Source organism: Giraffa tippelskirchi, chromosome 6 (genome assembly GCF_054371585.1).
Source record: "Giraffa tippelskirchi isolate mGirTip1 chromosome 6, T2T-mGirTip1v1.2.pri, whole genome shotgun sequence".
NCBI classification, from domain to species: Eukaryota; Metazoa; Chordata; class Mammalia; order Artiodactyla; family Giraffidae; genus Giraffa; species Giraffa tippelskirchi.
Window position 1 is genome coordinate 35,971,385 of NC_137280.1, and position 23,555 is coordinate 35,994,939.

The 23,555-nt window shown below is 38.5% G+C and overlaps 1 long non-coding RNA gene across 1 annotated transcript; it reads left to right on the top strand.

Annotated features, from left to right (window-relative positions):
• Positions 1-18,797: 18,797 nt before the first annotated feature.
• On the top strand, positions 18,798-22,101 carry LOC145511726 (uncharacterized). The gene is made up of 2 exons (XR_014058106.1): positions 18,798-20,110; positions 20,820-22,101. It is a non-coding gene; the product is annotated as an uncharacterized LOC145511726 (long non-coding RNA).
• Positions 22,102-23,555: the final 1,454 nt, after the last annotated feature.

The following is a 23,555-nucleotide window of genomic DNA, read 5'->3' on the forward strand; positions in this document are numbered from 1 at the left end:
CCTGGGAAATGTATTTGGAAGTGGGTTCTAATGGTCAGAGGAGGCTGCCAGACTACAGTCCATGGGGTTGTAAAGAGTCAGATGTGGCTGAGTGACTAATACACTTTTTAAGGGTGTTATACCAAGGAAGATGGTCTAGAAAGGCTGGGCCAATGCTTCAATATACGTGCAGTTACTGAACATTCTGGGTTTAATATACTAGCTCATGGAGTTGGCAGTGACTCTAATAACTTACTTGGTTGGTTGACCAAACCTTGAAGTCAATGGTGGCCTACTTTAATGAGGCTGAGATCCAGAGTTTGTATGACATGATGTGGAAGAAGGAATTAAAAGGCTCAGAATTCAATCCCTTCACCAGGAAAGATGTTGATGCCTATATTGAGGGGACCAACTGGATCCCTGAAAAGGTCTGGGTTGCTCTCCTTTGTATCCAGGTATTATGGTCAGTAACACCATTGTTTATTTGAGTTCTCTTATTTTAATAGAGAAAATGGGATGCCAGAGTATGAGGTCAAGCAGCCAACTGACAAAGTAGGCACATTTACTAGAAAGGCCAGCAGGGACATAACAGTAATCAGTTCACTATAGGATCCTTTGACTCTAATTGATCACAGAGTCCCTAGGAATAAAACAGACAAGAAATCTGTAAAGACGTTGCCTGAATTATAACAGAAAATCTTCTAGGATTGGTGATTACATGCTAGAGGAAAGTTGTGGGCTTTCACTAGGTTTCTAGACCTAAGCCCGATCATAGTCCCAGAGGTCCTTGGGTTTGCTGAAGGAGAAGGGAAGGTCAGGTTTCCATAAATGGAAAGTCAGATTCTCTTGTGGAGGAAGCCTGCAGCATTGCCGTAAGTATATACTGTGAATCTATCTTTAAGTCTGCATAAATTTACCAGAATGACTGTGCGCTGGGGAAAAATAGCCAGACCTTTGTTGTTGAGTCACTCAGTCGTGTCTATGGAGAAGGCAATGGCAACCCACTCCAGTGTTCTTGCCTGGAGAATCCCAGGGATGGGGGAGCCTGGTGGGCTGCTGTCTATGGGGTCACACAGAGTAGGACACGACCGAAGCGACTTAGCAGCAGCAGCAGCAGTTGTGTCTCTTTTGCCACCCCATAGATGGTAGCCTGCCGTGGTCCTCTACCCATGAGATTTTGCAGCAAGAATACTGGAGTGGGTTGTCATTTCCTCCTCCAGGAGGTCTTTCTGACCCAGGAATCAAACCCAGGTCTCCAAGGGTACTGCGTTGCAGGCAGGTTCTTTTATCACTGACTCACTGGGAAAGCCCTACCCAGACCTTGGGGGATTATTAAATACTGATTCTGGATCATTGCCAATTTCTGATGACCCAAAATATCACAGTAGCTGTGGTTACATGATAATACACAGAGTCAACCCAGATGTGACTCACAGAGTACCCAATTAGTTCATGGGCACTGTGTTGATATTTCACTAGTTTTTGAATGTGTGATTGGGTTAGAAATACTTGGCACCTGGAAGAATCACACACCAGAATTACCCCTTTGACCCATGAGTTTGAGTCATTATGGTGGGAAGGGCAAAGGGAAACTTCTGAATTTTTCTGCTCCCCACAAAGATAGTAAACCAGAAGCAACGCCACATCTCTAGGGGGGTGTTCAGATATTAGTGACAGCATCAAAGACTTCAAAAATGAGAGGTGGTGATAGGTATCATATTGTTCCTTAACCTGTCAATTTGTCCTGTGCAGAGGCTGAATGGATTTCAGAGAATGGCTGTAGATCCTTGTAAACTTTATCAGATGGAGGTCTGCAGTGTTCAGATGTAGTCTTTTTACTGAAGAAAATTTGCATAGCTCCGGGTACTTGATTTGCAATTATGACCTGTCAAGACTTTTTTCTCCATATTGTAAGGACCACCAGAAGTTGTTGTTTTACCTGGCAGAGACAACACTGTAAGGGTACCATGTTGCCTGCCGGTGTCAATCTCTCGGCTCTCTTTACCACAACAGAGACTCTAGAGACCATGACTGCACTGATATTTGACAAATTATAATGATTCACTACATTGAGGTTATTATGCCGACTGGATATAATATGCACAGAGTAGTGGAGTGTTTTTCATGCCTTAGCAAGACCTATGTGAACCAGAGGGTGGGAGAAAAGCCCCACAGAATCTCAGAAGACTGCCGTCTTAGTGAAGTTTTTAGAAACTCAATGGTCAGGAGCGTGTTGAGACATCTTTTGCAACATGGAGGACACGTTGTAGTACCTTGTACAACCCATAAAGAAAAAATAAAAGGTGTATTTGATGGTCTTTTTCATTTTTCAATGTAAGTTTTAGATTTATACCAAGCATGAACAGATGATACAGAGAATTCCCATATATTCCCTGCCCTCCACTCCCGCATCCAGTTCTCCTTGTTATTAATGACTTGCGTTAGTGTGGTACACTTGCTACAGTTAATGAACCAATCCTGATACATTATTATTAACTAACGTCCATCATTTATTCAGATTTCCTTAGTTAACCTCATGTCCTCTCTTTGTTTCAGGATCCCAGTCAGTATAACACATTACATTTCATTGTCATGTCTCCTTAGGCTTCTGCTGATTGTGACAGTTTCTCATATTTCCTTTGTTTTTAATGAGGTTGACAATGTTGTGGAGTACCATTTAGATATTTTGCATAATAATCCTACTTGCGATTTGTTCAATAATTTTTTAACTAGACTGGGGTTATGGGTTTTGGAGAGGAAAACTGCAGAGGTAAAATGCCGTTCTCATCACATCATGTCAAGGGACAGTGCTGTCAATAGGACTTATTGCTGTTGCTGTTGACCTTGATCACCTGGTTGAGGTAGTGGGGTCAGATTTCTCCACTGTAAAGTTTCTCCTTGATGTTGTGAAAAAAAATTCCTCTTTGTTCCATCTTTTGCTTTCTTGTCTGTACTCCTTGAAAGGAAGAGCATCCTTCTTGAGAGTAAATTATCTAAGTAAATTATTTGAAATCCTTCTACAGAGGAGATTTGTTTATTCTCTCTTATTCATTCTTTTTATTAAGATTTTTTTTTTAATGTGGGCCATTTTTAAAGTCTTTATTGAATTTGTTACAATATCACTTCTGTTTTATGTTTTTTGATTTTTTGGCCACAAGGCATGTGGGATCCTAGCTCCTCGATCAGGGATGAAACTGCACCCCCTGCGCTGGAATGAAGAGTTTTAATCACTGGACCGCCAGGGAAGTTCCCCCCTGATTCATTCTTAAATTCGTTAATTAAATAATTTCAGTCTGGATTTATAGCTATTTATGTTGTACTATGGATTATGATCTTATTCTGCTTTATTTATCTTGCTGCTTAGATTGTTCTATATTTGGTCATTGTGAATTCTTTCATTTGGGTCCTTTATTCCTTTAATGTTCCCTCGTCATTGTGCTTTGTTCGCTTGTTTGAGACCATACTTCCTTACCTTCTGGCTTTATCAGATGCTCCAGGCTGATTTTGTGTTTATTTTCACTTAAATCAGTACTTTTAAGAATGTGATTGCCTAATACCAGTTGATATTTTAATTAAAATATATAGTAAACACTTACTATGTGCTAAGCTCTTTGTTGTGTGCTGGGTGTAATATTATCTATTTTTATCTCTAAGCAGGTAATGATCATTCTCTTGATGATCGCTTACATTTTTAAGCTCCTTTGCATTTCACAAAGCTTTCCCCTTCGATACATTAGCTCATATTTTAACCTCACACAATTTTTCTATGATAGGTATACTACTACTACTAAGTCGCTTCAGTCGTGTCTGACTCTGTGCGACCCCACAGACGGCAGCCCACCAGGCTCCGCCGTTCCTGGGATTCTCCAGGCAAGAACACTGGAGTGGGTTGCCATTTCCTTCTCCAATTATGATAGGTATGGTAGGAATTAATTATGATATCTATTTTACGGATGAAGAATCTTATCTAGACTTTCAACAGATTTTTTTTTTTTTAGAGGAGAAATGAAACTCTAGTTTACCATAGTGAATGCAGCCTCTTCTGAATGTATGGGGCCGTTTGTTCATATTCTCTCTCAATAAATTTACCAAGAGTTTTCCTGATTATGGCAACATTAAGACCACAATGAACTTATGTTTTGTTCTTGTACAGATTTATTCTTCATTCCCTTTCCCGTGAAAATAATAGAAAAATTTAGTTACATAGAGCCTTGGCCTATTTCAGCTTACTTTAGAATATGATATAAATTGAAGAAAACACTGTGGAATATATTGCAATTGCTCCATTTCCCTTTTTAAGCATAAAATTTTATAAGTGAAACAAAATTCCCATATCACAATATATAAAACATCTGATATCAACTAAGAATGTCCATAAAATTGTGAATCTTGGCTCCAAGTGTGTTTTGGCACACACAATTGTGTAAAGGCTTTAAAGAGTTGTATGGCTCTTGTAAAATATGACTGCATCACTTTATGCTGAACCGATGATGTTTCAGTGATCTCCTTTCAAATGTCTTACTTTGGAAGGAACTTGATTTAGTTCTTTGTCTTGTTCTTTGAATACAGATCCTATAACCTCTTGCATAGTTCTGTTTGATGGACTTTGAAATTACAGATCATGATCTTTTTAAATAGAGGCAAAGCAGGTGGCACAGTGGTAAAGAATCTGCCTGCCAATGCAGGAGACGCAAGAGATGCGGGTTCGATCCCTGAGTATATAAGATCCCCTGGAGAAGGAAATGGCAACCCACTTCAGTGCTCTTGCCTGGAAAATTCCATGGACAGAGAAGCCTGGTGGGTTAGAGTCCAGGGAGTCGCAAAGAATCAGACATGACTGAGCACAGCTCAAAGCCTCTTTGCACTGCACTGTCCTTTAGTGTTTGCTTCTTGGCGTCCAGCAAGCACTCTGAGGTGTGGGTTTAACTACAGTGACCTGTACGATTAATAACTTCAGAGAAGCATTAGGGAATATTTTGGGAAGAACGCACAGATGAACTCTATAGGCCCCAGTTGAGCTGTCCCATTGAGCTATGGATAACAGATGACCACATTTAGACACTTTGATTGAACTGCTTTTGACTTTCTCCAGGTTTTATGGGAAAAGGATCTTTATTCTCAGAAGTAAAAACTATGCTGTCACCATGTTGTCAGAATTCTGGAATTGAATTTTATCTCAAGTGGAAATATTTTGAACTACACTTAAGTTTGGTATGTTTGTCACTTCAGATAGTCTTCTGGAACACACTGTCTATTGGAGACTCCATTCACTTTTCCTGCTAGTCATTGACCTGATCTAAGGTGAATGGCAATATATGGACATCTACCCTTCCATTATCATGGCTCATCTTTGGAGCATGATAGATACGCGTGAAGTGGTACTTCACAGTGACACACTGTTTGGAATAAAGCTGATACCTTATGGTAGGAACAATTTTCTACTGAGGAATCTGTGACATTGTTTGTATTTATAGGAATAAATCTGGTAAAAAGCAGAGTAGGATTCACAGTTGAGGTTTTATCAACACAGTGAACTGGGTGATTTTTTTGACATGTGACAAACTCATTTACGGTTTGTTCAGGAAATGATCTGATATTTTCCCAGGGATATTACTTGCATTTTAAATATATAAGTAATATACAGCCAGAGCATTCATTGTCAGCAGTTGCAGAAAACTAATCAATTTTGGAGGTAGCATTTAATCTATTTAAGGGATTTAATTCATCAAAATTTCTTGATCTCCAGTTATGTGCCATATGTCTTCTATGAGATAGAGGATATGAATAATCTGTTTTCAAAGGGCAGAGAGATTTTCATAAAAAGTACTTAAATAATAATTTAAGGGAGATAATTACAACAATAATAATCAAAGTAAATCTATCAGAAGAGTGACTATTTATTTCCAACTGGGAATCAAGATGGCTTCATGGAGGAGAGAAAGAATTATTTTTAAAGTCCTAACTTTACATAGTTCCACATAACAATGGTATCATGCTGGTCTGATCCCCATTTTACATGAAAGAAAATAAACCTCAGAAATGTTAAGTATTTGCCTAATATAAAATAATGATGATATTTAAAAGAGAGTTGAGGTTAAATAATGGGTACATGAAGATGCATTGTACCTTCCTCTGCATGATTCCAAACCTTCTTTCTCTTTTCAATTCACCATTATCAAGGTTCAGAAGTAGAGATAGCAAACCAACCTATAAAATTACTGCTATTTTATCTCTTTCACATATGAAAAAATGGGGGCTTAAAATGTGTTAAGTGACTTGATTAATATTAATTAGGCAACAAATGCTGGATCTGTACAAAGGTCTTTTAAAATCTTTTTATTATGAATTTTTTTGGCTCTTTTTTAAAAAAATTGTGTTATGAACACTTAACATGAGATCTTAATTAATTTTTAAGCGCACAATAGAGTATTGTTAACTATGGGCACAATGTTGTACGGCAAATTTCTAGAAATTTTGTGTTAACTATTGGCACAATGTTGTATGGCAAATTTCTAGAAATTTTGTGCCTGATTTAACTGAAATTTTATGCCTGGTGATGGTCAATTTCCTATTGCTTCCTCTCTGAAGTCCCTGGCCACCACCATTCCAGCCAGTTTCCATAAATTTGACAATTTTAGAGACCCATTCATATGAGTGGGATCTTTCATAACCTTCTGTGACTGGCTTACTTCAATTAGCATGATGACCTTCAGGTTTATCCATACGGTTGCATATAGCAGGACTTCCTTCTTCTTTAAAGTTGAATAACATTCCATTGTATGTGTATAGCACATTTCCTTTATTCATCCATAAATAGACTTTTAGGTTGTTTCCACATTTTGTCTATTGTGAATAATGTTGCAATGAATGTGACAGTGCATATATATCTTTGAGACCCTGATTTTAATTATTTTGGATAAATACCCAAAAGTGGGGTTGCTGGATCATACCGTAGTTGTATTCTTAATATTTTTGAGGAAACGCCATACTGTTTTCCATAATAACTGCATCATTTTACATTCCCACCAACAGTGTATTGTGGGTAATTTTAAGCATTCATTGTAGACAAAAAGCTACAGCACATTTGCATGTACCAGTTATTCAACCCAACACTCATTAGCTCACAGCCACGTGTGTGCGTGCTAAGTCACTTCAGCTGTGTCCAACTCTTGGCGACCCTATGGACTGTAGCCTGCCAGACTCCTCTGTCCATGGAATTCTCCAAGCAAGAATATTGGAGTGGGTAGCCATTTCCTTCTCCAGGGAATCTTCCTGACCCAGGGATGGAAGCCACGTCTCCTGTGTCTCCTGCATTGAAAGCAGATTCTTTACCACTGAGCCACTGGGGAAGCCCAGCTCACAGCCACAGTTACATTTAATCAACCCCTCTTTACATCTCTCCCTACAGAACTGTTTTGAAGCAAATCAAAGACATACTATTTCAAGGGCAAATATTTGATTATTAATATATATGTATCTGAAAGAAAAAAATTCTTGTTAAAGAACCCAGTCATAGTGCTGTGTTTATACATAAGAAAATCTAGTCATGCCTTACATCATCAAATATCTAGTCAGTGTTTTCTCATACATTTTTAAAATTTATTTTTGTTTATTTATAGATATTACATTGCTGGTTTGTTCAAATATGGATCCCAACAGGGTGCACCACTCTATTCTGTTTGTTGGTGTTACATATTTTTTATTTCACAGGCTACATTAATTTAAATATTTAAAAAATTTTGAAATTGATTTGTTGAAAAAGTTGAGTAATTTGTCTTGTGAACTTTCCTGCTTTCTGGATTTTCCTGACTGCAATCTCATTTTTTAAAGAAAACCTGTGTCCTCTATTCTTTATATATTTCCTGTACTGGTGGTTAGATCAAGAAACTTGATCCATATTTAGGTTATATTTTTGGCAAGGCTACTTCATAAATGGTGCTCTAAACTTCCTTCAAGACAGTCATAATGTCCAGTTGTCTACTGCTGTGATGTTAGGTGCTATTGAGAGTCATTTTCCAGATCCAAAGTTTACTTAGGGGTTTGCAAAATGGTAGTATTTCAATTATTTAATTACATCTTTATATGCTAGTTGGAATACATCCATAGAGAGAATTTTTTCTCACCAATTTTTGAATATCCTCAAGTACAGTTCTTACTGGAAAAGCAAGTTATCTGTGATTCTTTCCCTTTATTTATCAGTTTTAAGAGTAACGAGTTGGTTTCCTAGCATCCTCCAAAGGCAATTTTTTTTTAAAGATCAATGAATTCCTCCATTTTTAACATATTTGATTGATTTCAACCCACTGATGTTATAATCCTTAGTGGTGCTGAGAATGACTCATCTTTGTGCAGTGGGAACCATTTCAAGACGTTTCATGAGTCCTTTGACACTATTCAAATAATTTTCAATAAATTCCTTGCTTTCTGAAATGACAAGTTATTAAGATTTGTCTGATAAATTTCCTGCTCTGACTTTTATATCTATCTTCCTTACATGTTAATTGTCATCACATGTAAGTAATAATTTTATTTAATTATATCACTGCTGATGGTGATTGCAGCCATGAAATTAAAAGACGCTTACTCCTTGGAAGGAAAGTTATGACCAACCTAGACAGCATTTTAAAAAGCAGAGACATTACTTTGCCAACAAATGTCCATCTAGCCAAAGCTATGGTTTTTCCAGTGGTCGTGTATGGATGTGAGAGTTGGATGGTGAAGAAAGCTGAGCGCCGCAGAATTGATGCTTTTGAACTATGGTGTTGGAGAAGACTCTTGAGAGTCCCTTGGACTGCAAGGAGATCCAATCAATCCATCCTAAAAGCGGTCAATCCTGGGTGTTCAGTGGAAGGACTGATGTTGAAGCTGAAACTCCAATCCTTTGGCCACCTCATGCGAAGAGTTGACTCATTGGAAAAGACCGTAATGCTGGGTAGGAGTGGGGGCAGGAGGAGAAGGGGACGACAGAGGATGAGATGGCTGGATGGCATCACTGACTCGATGGACATGGGTTTGGGTAGACTCCGGGAGTTGGTGATGGACAGGGAGGCCTGGCGTGCTGCAATTCATGGGGTCGCAAAGAGTCGGACACGACTGAGAGACTGAACTGAACTGAGTCAAATTTATTAATAATTTTCCATATTGTTTCAAGATTTTGAGTGAGAAGAGAGTTTTTCCTCACTTCTTTGTTATAGAGAAATTCAGAAATTTTTGTACTTGTATAAGTTCATTTTTTAATTTTAATTTCTAATTCTTTTAGAATTTTCACTGATTTTTGGTGTCAGAAATGAATTAAGTTTCTATTATTTTCATGTTATTATTCAGTTATCCCAGCATCATTTATTAAAGTACCCACATTTCCCACTTGATTTGTGGTTTTTGTTCAGTTGCTGAGTCATGTCTGACTCTGTGACCACATGGATTGTAGCATGCCAAGCTCCTGTTCTCCACTAACACCAGGAGTGTGCTCAGATTCATGTCCGTTGAGTCAGTGATGCTATCTAACCATCTTATTCTCTGCCACCCTTTTCTCCTTTTGCCTTCAATCTTTTCTATCATTAAGGTCTTTTCCAATGAGTGGGCTTGATTTGAACTCCACCTTTGTTGAATACTACATGTAATTGCTATATTTCTGGATTCTCTGCTCTTTCTTTTGATCTACCTGACTATGTATATGCTAACATCACACTAATTATGGAAGCCTTAGATTTATATATATATACACTGCTGCTACTGCTAAGTTGCTTCAGTCGTGTCCAACTCTGTGTGACCCCATAGATGACAGTCCACCAGGCTCCACTGTCCCTGGGATTCTCCAGGCAAGAATACTGGAATGGGTTGCCATTTCCTTCTCCAGTGCATGAAAGGGAAAAGTGAAAGTGAAGTCACTCAGTCGTGTCCGACTCTTAGTGACCCCATGGACTGTGGTCTACCAGGCTCCTCCATCCATGGGATTTTCCAGGCAAGAGTACTGGAGTGGTGTGCCATTGCCTTCTCCGATATATATACACTATCGTGTATGAAATAGTTATTGGGAAGTTGCTAAATAACACAGGGAGCCCAGCTCATGCTCTGTGATGACCTAGAGGAATGGGGTCAGGGAAAGGGAATGAGGGGTGGGAGGGAAGGAATATATATGTATTGTATGATTATATGGATATATATATATATATATATGTATATATATATATATATATATGTATATGGACTTCTCTGGTGGCTCAGAGGTTAAAGCGTCTGCCTCCAATGCGGGAGACCTGGGTTCGATCCCTGGGTCGGGAAGATCCCCTGGAGAAGGAAATGGCAAACCACTCCAGTGTTCTTGCCTGGAGAATCCCACAGACAGAGAAGCCTGGTGCGCTATGGTCCATAGGTTGCGAAGAGTAGGACACGACTGAAGCGACTTACGTGTATGGATGCATGCATGTATATATATACACACATATATACATATATATAATTATGACTGATTCACATGACTCACATTGTTGTATGACAGAAACCAACACAAAATTGTAAAGTAATTTCCCACCAATTAAAAAAATAAATACAATTTTAAAAAAGGCATGGCATGGCAAAAAAAAAAATTATGGAGGCCTTAGGATATGCTTATATTTCTGAATGAGCCAGCAACCCCCTTCCCCCACTGTTGCTCTTCCTTTTCAAGTGAATGAAGGTCTTTGAACACGGAATTCAATTCACTGTCTTTTTAGTAGATTCTACTTAGTAGGGTGTCCCAAAAGCAGAATGTTCAGACTCCTTTAAATAGGAAAATAGGAAAGTAGACTTATGAAAGAATCTCATGGACAAATAAGGTCAAGAATAATTTTGTTTGGGTATTAGTTTTAATTAAAAGACTGAGAAGTACTAAGCACAAATTGAGTCCATTTAGCTTAAGGGGTTGTTTTCCCTTAGAGAAGTGATGGGTTATCCTGATTTAGTAATGGAAATTTCCATCATGTGGATCCCTTGATTATCCCTGATAGAATACAGAGAGATACTTTTTGCTTGAAAACAGTTGAAGAATTAATATTTATTAGAGTTAACACCCTTCTAACACCTGATGGTAAAGTCCTGGATATTTCTGTGTAAGATCCAAAGCATGGTGACATTGTTGCTTGTTGGAATGTGTTGGAGTGTGTGTGTGTGTGTGTGTACACATATTCTTTATCACTATTCACTAGAATACAGTGAGGGTTAATGTTCTTGTTGTCAGTCTCAAAAATTCAATAATATTTCTTAACATGGTAATCTGAGGGAAGAAAACAATAATTATAATGTGAGGAGATCCTAAAGTCTAACAGTTTTAGCTGCAAAGAATTTTGCTAAGGAACTATTGGGTTTTCAGATTGAGCATTACTGTAATAGGTGATCCTGTTTTTAAAAGCTTGATTGTACTTGAGTGCAATATCTGTCTGATATCACTATTTTTGTGATGAGTGGGAGAAAGTATCCTTACAGGTTAAAAAAAAACAAAAACAATAACTATATCACTTGATGAGAAAAAAGTAACACATCTCATTACTTTGGATGGGATGTTGAAGCACAAAAGTAGTATCACAATTTTGGCATTTTACCAAAGATTTTATAATACTAAAAACTGATTATTAAGTACACTTATTATATGCCCAGTGCTGCATAGGTTTTTATGGATCTACATCAAAGTAAGTTAAGGAGACAGAGACCTGTAACGAACAAGACCATGAAGAGGTGAAGCTGTGCAAGTGGAGTATAGACAGACACTGTGCAAGAGCAGTATAGCCATGCTTATGATAAAGGGAGGACATCAAAGTAGATATGAATGTCCAGCTTGAAACTTCTGAGGCATTTACTTTTGAAATTTCTTGCATTTTAAAGGCATCACTAACTTTAGTCAACTGGTGCTATTCTAGCATGACTTCTATTTTTTTAAAATTGTGAGATTCTTTCCATCTTTCTCAAAATTATGGTCACATCTCTTTTTTTAAGTCAATTATTGTAACACCAGAAGTTGATTTTTTTTCCCAAAAAGAGTTAGTTTATCCTTACCTCATCTGCTCCTTCCCTCTATTTGCTTTCTCAATTAACAGAGAAGCCATTTATCATAGGGTCTAAACAGATACCACAAATTGAAACCATAGCTAATACTCCTTCTGCATTCAAAGGTCTTGAAGTTTTGCTAATTCTCCGTGAAATATTTATTCAATATGTCCCTTGCTTTCAACTTCAAAGACCACTGCTTTAGTTTAGACTCTTGTATTTCTTCTGTATTATTGCAATCCATTGAACTGGTCACGTAACCTTGTTCCTGCCAGAAATACCCATCAAAATTGAGTTGGGATCAAATAATTCCAGAGCCTGAACCCTTTTGCACAAGTTCCAGTAACATCCTTCAAAACCTGGCCAATCTCCAGTCACTTAGCAACACTTCATGGTGGCCTCATCATTCTAATCTTAATGCTATGTTCTTCTTACCCCAAATGACTTTGCTGTTTACTAAACATGCTGTCTTCTCTTGTGTTGTTGGAAGAGGGTGTTTGCTATGACCAGTGCGTTCTCTTGGCAAAACTCTATTAGCCTTTGCCCTGCTTCATTCTGTACTCCAAGGCCAAATTTGCCTGTTACGCCAAGTGTTTCCTGACTTTCTACTTTTGCATTCCAGTCCCCTATAATGAAAAGGACATCTTTTTTGGGTGTTAGTTCTAAAATGTCTTGAAGGTCTTCATAGAACCGTTCAAGTTCGGCTTCTTCAGCGTTACTGGTTGGGGCATAGACTTGGATTACCGTGATATTGAATGGTTTGTCTTGGAAGTGAACAGAGATCATTCTGTCATTTTTGAGACTCTTGAGAGTTCCTTGGACTGCAAGGAGATCCAACCAATCCATCCTAAAGGAGATCAGTCCTGGGTGTTCATTGAAAGGACTGATGTTGAAGCTGAAACTCCAATACTTTGGCCACCACATGCGAAGGGTTGACTCATTGGAAAAGACCCTGATGCTGGGAAAGATTGAGGGCAGGAGAAGAAGGGGATGACAGAGGATGAGATGGTTGGATGGCATCACCGATTCGATGGACATGGGTTTGGGTAAACTCCGGGAGTTGGTGATGGACAGGGAGGCCTAATGTTCTGCGATTCATGGGGTCGCAGAGTCAGACACGACTGAGCAACTGAACTGAACTGAACTGAAACATGCTGTGTATCCTCAGGTCATCATGACTTTTAAACATTCTCTTCTATGCCTGAAATGCCACTTTCTTATAATTCTGCCCCTTAAATTTCTCCTCTCATTTGTGGCCACACTAAAAAATTTTCCTGATTATCCTTGACATCTCTTTATGACTGTCCTCCACCCCCACAAATAAGTTAGAGTGTAAATCTTCGTGTACTTTGCACATACATATACCACATTTATTACACTTGGTTATCTTTATGGTTTGTAGATTTAGCTCCTTGGGAAGCCTGATGTCTTTGAAGAAAAGGACTGTGATCCACAAATGTACACACAAAGTTATATATATAATGTGTATGTATATATATACAACTGTTTTCCTTGCCCTTTGCACTTAGCCTACTGTTTAACGCCTAGTAAGGACTTAATAAAAATTGTAAAATGAACATTGACCCAGTTGGCTACAGGGGACTATATTGATCCAAAGGGGTACATTACTCAGGGTCCAATGGGAAACAGAGGTGCACTTGGATGAAATTCTGATGAGTATTTAGAGACGGGACTATTTACAAAGTATAGATAAGCAAACCAATGAGGGATGTTTAGGCTCTAGGTACTAGCAAAAGAAGCTAACAACACTCCTACGCCTGAAGGGATAAGGGGAGAAAGTAGAGCTGTTAAGAGAGGCCAGTGAAAGCTGGAGGTGTGAAGGACCTCTTGGGTCACTGCAGTGACATCTGACCACTGCCAGAACTGTGGCCCAGAAGCAGGTGGAAGTGAGGAGACATTCCTGACCCGCCCTCTCTCACACTCAGATTTCCATTGACTGAGCCCAACCGGAAGCCAGAGAACAGGAGAGCTCAGAGGATAGCCTGTGTGGGACAGGGACTCAGGACACAAAACTGAGCTAGGAAGGGCGGAGTACAGAAAGGGCAATACCATCAGAGAATAAACAGAATAGGAAACTTGCTCAAACCTTAATATTAAATCATAGGTGCCAACCAGTCTCTGGAGCAAAATGCTTATGACACAGCCTTCAGGAACTAAGTTGCTTGGGAACACATACCTTCATTAAAAATCTTGAAATATTTCTCTTATCCACACCCTGTAACAACAACAGCAAAAATGACAATAGTGACAATAACAATTACCACTTACTATGTACCAGATTCTGTGCTAAACACTTCACACATTTTGTCATTTATGCCTCATAACAGTCCCCATTTTGCAAATGTAAAATAGTCACAGAAGCCAAGTAATTTGCCAGAGGTGCAACTAGTTCATAGAGGAGCTGAAGTTGGAAACCAGGTTAATCTGACTCCAAAGACTCTTAATTCCTAAACCGTGCTGATGCAGGGAGACTCAATATTCTGTTCAATAGGAAGCTACAGCCTCTTTTAGCAGAATAGTGTGTGGTGAAATTCTCCCCTGAGGCAATCAGCAGGAAATTGTGACTAGTGTCTGTGCAAAGGAAACCTAGGGAGGAGGCTGCTATTTTTGACTTAAGTGCCAAGATAGGTTATTTTACTTTCAATGAGAAAAAGAAAGATAAAAACGCTAATCAAATCTGTTGAGCATCAGTTACCTGGAAGAGTTTTAATTAGAAAGTCTCAGTGCAATGAAACTGTAGTACTATAATTGAATATAGGGACATGTTGGTAATTAACTGATACTGTAGAATAAATCCTTCATTTAGTAAGTTTAATTCTGTTTGTACATTATGCATTAATGGAGCTTCCCCTTTCCCCCACATATTAGCATATAACAGAGATACGATGATTTACCTAAAAGATGTATATAGTCAAAGCTATGGTTTTCCCAGTAGTCATATATGAATGTGAGAGTTGGATCATTTCAAACTGTGATGCTAGATGAGACTCTTGAGAGTCCCTTGGACTGCAAAGAGATCAAACCAGTCAACGCTAAAGGAAACCAACCCTAAAAATTCATTGGAAGGACTGATGCTGAAGCTGAAGCTCCAATACTTTGGCCACATGATGGGAAGAACTGACTCATTGGAAAATACCTTGATGTTGGGAAACATTGAGGGCAGGAGTAGAAAGAGGTGATAGAGGGTGGGATGGTTGGATGGTATCACCTACTTGATGGACATGAGTTTGAACAAACTCCAGGAGATAGTGAAGGACAGGGAAGCCTGGCATGCTGCAGCCAGGGGGTTGCAAAGAGTCAGACATGACTTAGTGACTGAGTGATAGCATCCACTAAAACTTTATTTGGTGCCATGGAATGGTACCCTTCCTTTCCTTTGCCTGCCTCATGAATTAGAGCTATTTAGGTGTGTTTTGTCTCATCAGTTATGACAATCAAAGCAAAATCAGACATATTTCCTCTTCTTACTTCTTCAGCTCATATAGTTTGAATATATGTTTTGTTTTCATAGAGGAAACTGGGCCTCATATTGCCAGGACTGGTCCATCCAGGTCTGTGCTTCATTCATGTCCCTTTGGAGGAAGGGAGGGGAAGAGGATGGAGAGAAGCCTGTGATGTTGGGTCATTTGTGCAGGACTCAGTGTGGCTTTTGACAACCAAATCACTGAAATGCGAGCCCTAACTCACTAAGCAGGGCTCTATGACACACCCACATCTCTGTCTTACTTTGGTCCTGAGCATTCTGGCTATGCAAGGTCTCAGGTTAATTTTTTTTTTTTTTTTCTTATAATGTTTCCTTAGTACTTCCAATTCTTGAAGGAGCTGGAAGAAACTGTTAAACTTACTGCTTAATTATTTTTCCAGGAGGTAAAAAGCATGGATCATTGCTTAGGATGATTGCCAGACAGCCAAACAGATGTTTTGCCAGCTTCTCAATTTTGCAGGGGAACATTTTTAGATTCAGGCTATTTGTTTGCAGCCTAGCCTGTACTTTCCCACTTAGATTCTTTTTTGTTATTAAACAGCATGTTCACTTCCATGTCTTATTAAAAAACTGCTGATAGAGCGATAATTCTTAGCTCAATTTGTGCTTAAGTTGTTAAAGATGTTAGAATCATTAGTTTAAAAACACAAGTTTTTTTTTTTCTAAAGAAACTTAAAGGAAAAATACTTTTGAATCAAGGATACTATTTTGGCTTTTATCCTCAGCATAATATTCCATTAATTATTTTAGTGTGGAAAGCTCTGGTGAACTTTATTAAAATTGACACATTTTCAAGGAGGAGATGAATAATTCAAATATCCTGGAATTGCAAAAGCACCATTTTTTGCTCTCTGACTGTCAAATCATTTTCATTTAATAGCCTTTTATAATCTTTTTTCCTTTTTTTTTTTTTGGTATGGTACAGATTCCTTGTCTTAAGTCTCCTTAGGTGATATTGAATTTCTAATTGAAACGGTTTCCTTTTATACTTACTAAACAAGTAAGGAAGCAGGAATAAGGACTGCAGATTCATCATCATCACACATCATGCTCCCTTGATCCTGTTGTGTGTACAATCCAAACTCTTCATCTTTCTCCCTGTCAGAAAATGTGGGCTTCCTTTAGCATTTTGTTCCTTAATTATTTTATAGTCTGGTATAGCTAGAGCCTCAAACAGTTAAGAAGAAAGCCATTTCAATGTCTGAATCATTTTTTACTTAAGCTAAAATTTAGACAAATTGTGAAACTTTCAAAGTGGTCTCCTGCATTCAACAGACTGTTTCAGACACATTGTTATTTCAGCCACACTGGTGCCCACATTTGGAAGCAGCGGAGAGAGTTATCATGATGACAGAGCAATAGAAAAACCAGCCATCATGTAGGGTACATTCTGCAGCAAGAAACTCTAAAACACAGAACATTTCACTAAGAAGATACCCTGATGCATGGCAATGCCTACAATATCCTGATGCTGCTCTTTTACAAAGTTAATTAATTAATTTGGCTGCATTGGGTCTTAGTTGCAATACACAGGATCTTCCTTGCATCATGCAGGAACTTTTGTTTCACAGAACAGATTCTGTCCTGGTGGTGGCTGGGCTTAGTTGTGCTCCATGGCATGTAGGATCTTAGTTCCCTCACCGAGGATCAAACCTACATTGCCTACACTACAAGGCAGATTCTTAACCACTGGCCCACCAGGGAAGTTCCCTCAAGCAGCTATTGAAGGAAAAATAAATCATTTTTTTTTAAAGTAAAAATAAAGCATTTAAAAGATTTTTTTTCCTTTCCTAGGATAATAGCATTCCAGATACTTGGAAAAAATTCTAGAAGGTTTGTTAGTAGTTGAATAACTAATTTGTTCGTTGCTTATCAGGGTGTTTTGGTTTCATAAAGACCGTGAAGATGAATAAACTAAATTTCATGGTTTCTGCTCCTAAGGTAGGCAATTCACTTTTAGAAGAAGTTCTTTAAAAAATATCATCTTAATTTTAATGAAAGAGGAAGCTTTGAGGATATCTCTTCACTAAATTTTCTTCTGTGGTCTTTCTAATCTAAAAGGAGATTAGTTAATTTGAGTATAAGTATGGTGAATCTGTGAGGCCTAAGATAATATCTAGGAATTGAATTGGTGGGTATTTTAGAAGACAAATTTTGGGCTTTTTCAAGTTCTTTCATTTAAACCATTCCAAAGTGAAATGAGGGCAATAAACTACAGTTCTAGGCTGGCCTGTTTCGATGTTTGAGAGACTGTCCTTTATCAAAAGAAGGGAGGCAGAGGGATAAATTAGGAGTTTGGGATTAACATACACACACTGCTATATATAAAATAGATAACTAATAAGATCTTACTGCATAGTAAATGGAGCTATACTCATCATTTTGTAATAATCTTTTAAGTGAAGAGAGTTTGAAGAATATATGTATTTGTGTGTGTGTGATGCAATTTGGGACACTTCTAATTGAGAATGTAGGGCAAAGAATTTTTGGTCAATGACATTTCAGGTGGCATAAAAACTAAAAAGTTGTGAGATCTGAGGTTTTCTCAATTTTGTAACCTGCTTTTTGGCTTTTTCAAAAGTAGTTTCAAGCAATTTAATGTTGCTTGATACTACAAATGGTTTATCTAAACAGTAACCATGACATAAATACAAATTTTAAGTTTTATTTTCCAAAGTAGGAAAATGGGAGCAGGTTTGTTGAGATTTTTAGGGGCTATTCTGAAACTAGTAGAGACAAGGACTTCTGATAGGCAGGTCTATATTTATTTCTAGGATAAAATATTTCTTTCTTCTTCCCGATTCTATTTCCTCTTCCTCATTTGGCCTGACTACATGTTAAAACTGGTCTCAAATTTGAAGTTTTATTATACTTGAGTACTTTCCATCCCATGGTATCCATTTCTCACCTTTACTTCTGTTTAAAAATATATCAAGCAGTAAGGTTGTATTATTGTGGCATTTTAAGACATTTTAGAAAAAAGTTGATTTGTCCCTGACTTCATCTCTATATTCAAAATTTCTGTAGATAGGTTAAATATTCCTAAGAAGGTAAACATTGTTCCTTGGTTTGTTGGGTTAGTTTAAGGACAATTGATGTCTAAGAATTGTGCTGAATTAATGAAGCTCTTTTCCCTCAAGTCTGCTGTCTTGGAAAGGAACACTGTAGCTGGTTAGTGGGACACAGCTGAACTTACTTGATTTACCTTTTTAAAGCAGGAAAAGCCAGAAAGATATAATGCATTTAAAACTGCAGGGGGTGCAAAGGCTATAAGAATATAATTTCCCCTGTTACCGTCTGGCCATTTCTAATCATATGAAAACTGCCAGAGGATCCTTCATGGGCATTAGTGGATAGAGCTCTGAATTTCACATGCTTCACAAGACTGGGCTTGTCTCAGCAGAGAGTCAGGACCACGCATGCCTAAGAGGGCTTCTTGGTGATTTTAACAACAACATAGGCTGTCTGATGTCTGAAAAGAAAATGACCCTTGAGATTGGAAGGATCTGCTGTAGTGGGGAAGGACAAAGCATGAAAACCACATCTGGTTGTCTCACATCTCCTTTAGTATCAACTCCCTATACCATTATTTATTACAGGTAGAAAAGGCTCGATTCAAACACCGATGCTCATGCCTGGAGGTTATTTGGCCTGTTCCATCTGATGAGGTTACAGGCCAAAGAAATAACGCCATGAGCAAGTCAGAGCTTTGTAGTGGAGAGACTGAGCTGGTCAATCAAAATGAATATTTAATATGAGGTGGTCAGGTCTTGTGCATGATGTATATTTCAAGACAAGCTTTCTGAAAAATCAAGTGATTTAAATTCCTGTAAGATTTTCCCGAAAACAGTGATTTTAAGCATGCTTTAAAAAATTTGTTTTCCAAAAGGATTCTTATTTGACATCAGAACTTTGTCAGCAAATTTATTATTCATCTCCTTTGTTTATTTTTCCCTTAAATCTTAGTTTTACCCACACTTCCCACTTTGAAGAAGCAAAGTGATAAGCAGTACCAATTTCTTGGCTGTTAACTATCATTTCGAATAACCCTTAACACTGAACTATTTTTTTAAAATAACATGTCTTCTACATAATAATAACATACTAGTTGTCTTTTAAAACAAAACATTTACTTGTGAAATGCATATAAAATAATAGAACTTTTTTTTTTAAACAACAATAAAATAAGGACTTCCCTGGTGGCCCAGTGGTTAAGACTTCATCTTCCAATGCAGGGTATGTAGGTTTGATCCCTGGTTGGGGAGCTGAAATCCCACATGCCTCAAGGCCAAGAAACTAAAACATAAAAGAAAAGCAATATTGTAACAATTAAATAAAGAACCCTCCTGCCAATGCAGGTGACGTAAGAGACTCGTATGAGAAGATACCCTGGAGTAGGAAATGGCAACCCACTCCAGTATCCTTGCTTGGAGAATCCCATGGACAGAGGAGCCTGGTGAGCTATGGTCAATGGGGTTGCAAAGAGTTGGACATGACTGAAGTGACTTAGCATGCACACAATAGGAAATCAGGTTTCAAAACAGTCAGATACTTGCTTCAGTGACCCTGCGGCTGCGTGGGTAGGAGGATCAGTAGGCTGGTAGGCAGGTATGTTGATGCTGGGCTTGTGTGCCCTCACAGCAGTTCCTTCAGTTCCTTGGCCTTCTGTTTCTTTTCTCTGTATCACAAGGGAGCTGATTCCTGCAATCTGTGCTCCTCAGATTAATGGACAGAAGGAAAAACAGTGGGGTATGTTTTCTCATTCATCTCTGCCTTATGTGGTTTCTTTGGTGGTGGTTGAGCCTCCTGCCTAGTTCTGGTTTCCATCAAATGCCCTGGGCCCATGGGCTCCAGAAACACTCCCTCTTCCCTTTGTCCTTCTAGCCCAGTGGTGTTTGTAGCTCCTGCTGTTTGCTAATCCCTGTGTTTGCATCTCCAGTATCCGTACAACCAGTTTTCTCCAGGAAGTACTTTGTACTGTTTTCCATCTCCCTGGATGACCCTTGAATGCTCTAGTAGGCAGGGAATGAGATAAAGGAAAATGGGTTGTATGATTCAAATATTTATCCTGCTTGGGTTTCTCTGCTCAAAGCATAAAGTTTGGAGAATACTGAAGTATGTTCAGATTCCATTCTGCCTAAATCAAGGGTAATCAGAAAACACTCAAATCTTTAAAATCTTTCAGAAATATCTCTTTCTCTTCTACATTTGTAAGACTATGATTGTTTAGTCTTTCTGATGCTTAAGATTCTTGTAGTATTTCTTCAGGATATCTAGGACCTTGATATTAAAGCAGAATTTATATGATTCTCTTTAGGCTTCCCTGGTGGCTCAGACTGTAAAGAATTTGCCTTCAATGCAGGAGACCTGGGTTCGATCCCTGGGTTTGGAAGATTCCCTGGAGACGGAAATGGCAACCCACTTCAGTATTCTTGCCAAGGACAGAGGAGCCTGGCTGGCTACAGTTCATGGTGTCCCAAAGAGTTGGACACTACTGAGTGAGGATGTAACTTTGAAGCTGTTTTTAAAAACCATCCTTTTATCAGGCTGTGTGTATGTGCATGTGAATGGTTGTCATATACATATAAATATTAAAAGCTAGCTAGGTTTTTGCTATTTACAAATATTGAATCAAATACACTTAGTATCTTAACTTAAATAGAGCAGCAATGCCAGGTCAGTAAGATTTCTCAGGAGGAAAATATATTTTCCTCAGGATTGCCCAAAACTAGGTCATTGACAAACACAGGCTTTAGAAAACTCTTTTAGTCATTTACCATTCTTTAAATATTTAATGATCACCTGCTATGAGCTAGGAACTGGAGACACAGTGATGAACAATAGAAACTGTTCACCACAGTAAACTTAACATCTGGTGGGAAAGGCAGACATCCACAGACAATCCCAATAATGCAGAAGAAGTTCTGGGGATGCAGAGGACAGAAACTTGTCCTCTGCTGGAAGTTTGGGAACATAATAAGGTGATCAGAAAATAGTAAAGACCGAAATTGGTCCAGGTTATCAGATAAGAGCCATCTATCCACTCATCCATCCAGTCATTTCTACAAACATTTGTAAGGTCCATATAGTCAAGGCTATGGTCTTTCCAGTGTCATGTCTGGTTGTGAGAGCTGGACAATAAAGAAGGCAGAGCACTGAAGAGCTGATGCTTACAAACTGTGGTGTTGAGGAAGACTCTTGAGAGTCCCTTGGAAAACAAGGAGATCAAACCAATCAATCTTAAAGGAAACAACACTGAATACTCTTTGGAAGGAGAGAGGCTGAAGCTCCAATACTTTGGTCACCCGATGTGGACAGCTGACTCATTGGAAAAGACCCTGATGCAGGAAAGATTGAATTCAGAGAAGAAGAAGGCAACAGAGGATGAGATGATTGCATGATATCACTGATTCAATGGACATGAACTTGGGTAGGTTCCAGGAGATGATGAGGGACAAGGAAGCCTGGTGTGCTGCAGTCCTTGGGGTCTCAAAGAGTTGGACATGACTTGGTGACTGAACAACAACAGGAAGATGATAAAAATGAATAAGCCTCAGTTGCCAGTAGGACTAAGAGTTTTAATAAAAATACACAAATATGATCTAATGAAGCAGGCACACTCGAAGTTGAGTAATGAGCTGGAGTTTATGCTGCATCAATAAATTTCTGACTACTGAGAGTTAATTGCTTCTCCTTTGTGTTTTTGGAAGAGTTCATACCTCTGCTATAGCATTTACTATTGTTTGGTCTAAGAAATTTCATTGAAAATGTGCTATATGCATACAATGAACTATCATTCAGGTTTAAAAAAGAAGAAAATCCTGCCATAAGCATAACATGAGTGAACCTTATGCTAAGCTAGATAAATCAGTCACAGAAGGACAAATATTTATTCTACTTATTCTGCTGCTGCTGTGTAGTTGCTAAGTCATGTCCGACTCTTTCTGACCCCATGTACTGGAGTCCACCTATCTTCTCTCTCCCTGGGATTTCCCAGGCAAGAATACTGGGGTGGATTGCCATTTCCTCCTCCAGGGGATCTTCGCTACCCATGGATTAAACCCACTGGCAGATGGACTCTTTACCACTGAGCCATGTGGGAAGGGATTCCACTTATATGAGGTCTCTAAAATAGTCAGTTTCATAGAATTGCAGTGGAATGTTGGTGGTCAGGAGCTGCAGAGAGGATGAAATGGGGAGCTGATAATCAACGTGCAGATGAAGAGTTCTAGAGACCTGCTATACCACATTGTATCTTTAGTGAACTTGCATGATAAAGAATCTGCTTGCAATGTGGGAGACCCAGATTTGGTTCCTGGGTTGGGAAGATCCCCTGGAGAAGGGAATGGTTACCTATTCCAGTAGTCTTGCCTGGAGAATTCCATGGACAGAGGAGCCTGGCAAGCTACAGTCCATGGGGTCACAAAGAGTTGGACACGACTGAGTGACTAACACACACTGTATTAAGTACTTAAAAATGTGTCATGAGACTAGATCTCATGTTATATATTACCACAATTGAAACAAATTTCATTGCGGCCATTTTAATTGTCCTAATGAAAACATTGAGGTTCAAAAGGGATTAAAGGACTTGGCCAAAGTCATTGAACTTGTAAGTGGCAGAGAATTAAGAGTGTGACAGTGTGGTGAGTAGTCAGTCTGTGATCTCAGGCAAGTCCCCTGACCTTCTAGAGTTATGAAGATTAAAAAAGAAAACATTTAAATGACTTAACACAGTGCTTGGCACAGACTACTTGATTAATGTTAATTCTTAACAGCTATTAGACCTATGAATCACCATCCAGTCTCTAAAGGTTCTGTATGTATATTTTATTTGATTCCAAAGGCAGAGAAGGAGAAGGAGTGAAGGAGTAGGTGGGAGTGTTCATTCTCATTTTAGAGAAAAATAAACAATCCTGAAATATTAGTGTTTTCCCTGATAATACATCAAGGAGTTAGCTGTGAGCTAATAACTTGACATCTATTTCCCTTGGCTATTGCCTTTCAACCAAGCTGCTGCTTATTGTACTATGCACACATACTTAGTCACTCA